Here is a 5639-nt window from a genome sequence, read left to right on the forward strand (position 1 = left end):
TTCAAAATCAGACACAGGACTCAAAGTCAGAACGTATGCAGCCGTGGCCAGCAGGGCAAACTGAGTGGAAAGCAGTACAGGGGCAGGGCAGGGTCAACACACACAGGAAGGGCCAAGAATAAACGTCCAAAGCACAAGTGTTACCAGGAAGGGAAATTCATTTTTTCCCTGAAACTGACTGAATGACAGGCACTCGTCCATTGAACTGTTATGGGATTAAGGCTTTTGGGGCAGGGACCAGCGTGGAAGTTGAGATTCAAATCCAAATCCATTCATTCCAAGACCCATGCCCCCTCCCCAGTTTTCTAAGGGATGTAACCTCAGGCCAATGATGCCGAACAAGATTTCCACGTACACCCTGTAGTGAAAAGAAATTGGCCAAGCTCTGATATAATTGTATTAATATGAAAATTTTGATTTCCCTTCTTATGATGAGGCAACCTGTCCAATCACTATTAATGCCACTCTTCACAAATTGGTAACAAATCAATTTTGAAGTTTAGTCTTTAGTGACATAATGATAAGTGTGTAAACAATGAGTTCTTCCAATGTTCAGAACTTTATTGAGAATTCTAAGAAGATGCAACCATGCAACCATGTTAGTGGAAAAGGTGGACTTCAGAATTTAATGTCCTTCTGGCTCATCTTCTCCTAACTCACATCTGTCCTATACCAGTAGGACTGACTTTGGGGTCATGTACCGTCCTCACCACCAGCCCTCCCTTCCTTTCTCCTCTGTTTGCCCTACTTCTCAACTCTAGATGCTCTCCTCCTCCACCAGGAACGTCAAGTGACTAACTTTTACTAGTACTCCACCCACCCACTGCCCTCGGGGTACTAGTAGCAAGGGAATGCCAGGGGCTAGGGATAAAACCATGTCCCTGATATCATGGAGCTTACACATAGGCCAAAAAGAAGATAGGAAACAACTCATTACTATTCAAGTGGTATTTCTTTCCCATAGGTCTCCTGATCTCCTGCAGCATTTCACGCATCAATCCTCAACACTCCATTACCCCTACTGCCCAATTTCTCCTACACAACTTTGCCAGTAAAAGGAAAAAAAAAGACTTTAAAGTGTCAATCTTAGCTCAACCAGTTAATCTGCATCTTAAAAAATCTGATAGAAATCATTCCCATTCAGGATTAAGGCTGAAAACTGGCTTCTGATCTGTATCCTTGCATATGTTCAATGTTCTCATGGGAAAAGGCACCAACATGCATCTCACAGTTAGAAATAAGTTAAAGAAGGAGGAAGCTGATTGAGTCTAACCCTCAGAATAACACAGAACCAGCAAAGTTCCAGTTTACCATTTCAAAAAGGAGTCGGGAACGTGGGATAGGCTTAGGTGGGTGGTTTTCATGCAGGGCATCCCATGAGGCTTGGCTGGGGTTGGAGGACCCACTATCCAGAGGGTCTCTATGGCTGTGGGCAGAAGGCCTTAGTTCTTCCCCACAGAAGCCCCACCAGAGGGCTGCTGCCATATCCTTATGACATGTCAACTGGCTTCCCTCAAAGTGAGTGACCCAAGAAAGGGGACCATGGTTCTAAAAATATCACAGGGTCATGAAATTATCAGAACTTCCCATATTTATGATGCTCTTCCTGTAGGCGTTCCCCATTCATTCAAAGCTGAATATTAATAATACTCCTACTATTAGGACGCTATGTCAATATTTTCTTTTTAAAAGTGAGATATGATAATCCACTGTTTTCCATGCTTTTCAGAGGCTGTTCCATCTGAAAGAGAACCAACTTCCAGGACAAAGGCTCTTTTGACCTCCTGGCTTAAGTGTGTGCAAACAGGATGTTTGGGAAAGAAGATCCTTGTTAAAATAAATCATTTGGGTGGAATGGGGACCTGGACAAAAGGCTCTGGCCCAGAGAGAAGTGGAGGGATGGGGAGAGCATATGGAATCTGGTCTTGGAGGAGATGAGGGGGTTGGGCTTCTAGGGGGTCTAGGAGAAGCTCCCTCCCCTTCTCTACCTTTATCTCCCTATTTCCCCAACTGTATCCTCCTGTGTTTCTTAACATAATTACCCCACCCCCCATTTCTAAGCTGCCTCCATCAGAGATGTCTCATAATAAATCTGAACCTAAACTGACCAAGGGAAAATAGAAATGACTAACAAACATACAAAAATGTGCTCACTAGTTAACATATGAAGTGCACTAGTTAACATAAGAAATGTAAGTAACAGCAAAAACAGATACCTTGGAGAATTTGTAACAGTGGAGAGATATGGTCAGAATGTCTTCTAAACATGGGCATGATTTTCACCTCCAGATTTTAATCAATGTATAATTCCCTAGATATATTTCAAGACATATATAATTCAGATTTCGAAAAATACATCGTGAAATAATGATGTAACACAACAAAAGCACTGCTGTTTCAGTATTTAAGCATACCATGGAATACTGGATGACACCAAATGGAACTGCAATCTCATAAAAGGAATAACAAGGTTATGGGGAATTGGGACTCTCCCTGCTCATCCATTCTTAACAGGAGAAGGAGAAGGTCAGGGCAGGAGGAGGACCTCTATAAGCAGGATAGGTGACAACAGTAGACAGGAGAGAAAAGCAGGCTGAGTATCTACAACCCACACAGCAGACTTAGCAATAAAGAGGGCATTGCCAACACTCATTTTCTTCCAAGCACATTCCTTACAACCACTTTTACAGACTGTCTCACTTCTCCATCCGGCTAGTCAACCTCATTTTCCCAAACAACCTGACCTGAAGTTCTGGGGTCTGAGCCCCCCCGCCTTAGAGGCACAAAGTTCTGCTTCTTTGCCAATACTAACCTCTCCACTTATTCATTAAGCCAATAATTTTGTCAAGATCTTAAGGCCCACCTTTCCACCCAATATTCAATTCTTTCTCTGTAGTACTGAGATTGACCTCTAATTGTCACCTAAATTGAACAATTTCTAAGTGAAATTCTAAAACTTAATCTTTCCAAAGTCTTCCAGAGCCTTCAGGATCCAGTCAAAACTCCTCGGTTTGGTGCTGAGTCACAGCCTGGGACCAGCTTACATTTCTCATGTACCTTTCGCTACTTCCCCACCATCCACTCTCTGATCCATCTAGTCTGGCTTTCTCCTTTCTTCCCACTGAGGGAAACCTGTCAATCCTTGAAGTCCCAACACTGCTAGCTGAATTGTTTCCCCTCCCCCTGGTACCCACAGCACTTATTTTCAGTATAACACGTTTTGTGTTCTGATTATTTATTATATATTTGTTATATATTGTTTTATATTTAAATATTCAAATGTATTTATATATATATATATTCAGCATTTGTTATATATTGTTTTGTTCATAAATGTCTCATCTCTCTCCAAACACTGTAATAACTTTGAGAACACAGCCCCTAACATACCTACTATTTCTTTTGCATATTTACAAAAAGGAGGCATTTTGTTGTATACTGCTTAATAAATAACATCATACTCAAGATCAAAACAGGAACTTTATAAGTGTTCATTAAATAGTTCTGTTTTGGGGGGAGTGTGGCTGAGGAAGCATATCAAGAAGAACCATGCTCACCTGCAAACACACTAGGACATGGTGATAGAACCAAGATCTCAAGACTGAAAGAATTCTAATTTCAAGTAGACTTAAAATAACTCGTATCTTCATTCAGCAAAGGTTCTATAACCAGAGCTGGACCTGTAGGACACGTTAATGTCTTCCAGGAGGAATGAAGCTATTCTTCTCTGAGCAAAGATGTCACAGTCTGACTGAATTTTATCAGAGAGCAATATAGTAAGTCTGGTTAATTCTTTTTTTTTTTTTGATAACAATTTGTAGTAGTTTTTTTGTTTGTTTAATTTTTATTGGAGTATAGTTGATTTACAGTATTGTGTTAGTTTCAGATGTACAGCAAAGTGAATCAGTTATACATATGCATATACAGTAAGTCCCCTACATAAGAACAAGTTCCGATCTAAGAGTGCGTTCAAAAGTCCAATGTTCATAAGTCCACCAAAGTTACCCTAGGTCCCCAACTAACACAATCGGCTACATAGTACTGTACTGTAATAAGTTTATAAATTTTTTTTTTTTTTTTTTTTTTGCGGTATGCGGGCCTCTCACTGTTGTGGCCTCTCCCGTTGCGGAGCACAGGCTCCGGACGCGCAGGCTCAGCGGCCATGGCTCACGGGCCCAGCTGCTCCGCGGCATGTGGGATCTTCCCGGACCGGGGCACGAACCCGTATCCCCTGCATTGGCAGGCGGACTCTCAACCGCTGTGCCACCAGGGAAGCCCGGTTTATAATACTTTTCACACAAATAATACATAAAAAAACAAACACAAAAAGAAAACATTTTTAATCTTATAGTACAATACCTTGAAAAGTACAGTAGTACAGTAAAACCACTGGCATACAGGGACTGGCACTGAGTGAACAGGCAAGAAGAGTTACTGAGGAGGAGGGAGAGGAGGAGGAGGGAGGAGGAGGGAGAGGAAGTGGGAGATGGTAGAGCTGAAGGATCGACAGCAATAGGAGACGGAGAGCAACCTGCAATTTCACTCATGCCTGATGTGGATGGCACAGGTTCTGGTTCCTTGATGGATTCAATTCTATCTACCCTCTTGCAAAAAATGATCCAATGATGTCTGGGTAGTAGCTTTTTTTTCTCGTCATAGATGACATGGTAGCACTGGTTTGCATTCTGAAGGGCTGCTGCAACCTTCGTGTACTCTTCTACGTTTGGGTCCTGTGCCTCAAACTAACAGTGCCTCTTCAAATAAAGAAAATCCTCTTGCCATTTCCTGCATCGTGAATCTCTCCGGTCCTTCAGTTACTTCCTCTTCCTCTTGTCACTCCAGTGTCTCAATTATTTTCACTTTTTGTTTCCATCATTATCACTTGGCGCTTCCTAGCAGAACCAGCTATATCACCGCTGCTTTTACACTTGCTTCCGGACATGCTGGGCTTGAAATAAAGGTACTGTACTACTATACTCTATACAGTACTGTACAGTAAAGTACACAAAAGCACAACCACTTGTAGAGGATGCATGCACGTGACAATGTACACCAGACACGTGAACTAACTTACGTGACTGTATGTGCGAACACACGTTTGCGTCTTTGAAAGTTTGTAACTTGAAGGTTCATGTGTAGGGGACTTACTGTATCAACTCTTTTTTAGATTCTTTTCCCATATAGGTCATTACAGAGTATCGGGTAGAGTTCCCTGTGCTATACAGTAGGACTTAAAAATATGGAATGCTTCATGAATTTGTGTGTCATCCTTGAGCAAATCTTTTCTGTATCGTTCCAATTTTAGTATATGTACTGCCGAAGCGAGCACAAGTCTGATTAATTCTTTATATAGAAAGTTATTTGTCTTCCACTTTGCCATGTTAAGCAAGGTGTAACAAAAAAAAATTCCACCTAGTGAAATGTGAGATTTCCATGATGGGACCTCCATTCTGCTGACAGAGAACACAGTACACGTTATGGGATAGTGGAAATTGCACAGAATCTGGAGTTCTAGTCTGGCTTTCTACTCACTAGCAGATTATTTTACATCTCTGAGTTCACTTTCCTTACCTTTAAAGTGGAAATGGTGATAATTTACATTCCAGTGTCATTTTAGGGATATGAGATTGTGCATGTGA

The 5639-nt window shown here is 41.5% G+C and overlaps 1 pseudogene; it reads right to left on the reverse strand.

The window, feature by feature from the left end:
- Nucleotides 1–5233: 5233 nt before the first annotated feature.
- LOC113610901 (uncharacterized) lies at nt 5234–5329 on the reverse strand (annotated as a pseudogene).
- Between the last annotated feature and the right edge of the window lie 310 nt (nt 5330–5639).

The sequence above is a fragment of the Aethalodelphis obliquidens genome, unplaced genomic scaffold, assembly GCF_003676395.1.
Source record: "Aethalodelphis obliquidens isolate GAN/ISIS:26980383/991018 unplaced genomic scaffold, ASM367639v1 scaffold65, whole genome shotgun sequence".
Lineage (NCBI taxonomy): Eukaryota > Metazoa > Chordata > Mammalia > Artiodactyla > Delphinidae > Aethalodelphis > Aethalodelphis obliquidens.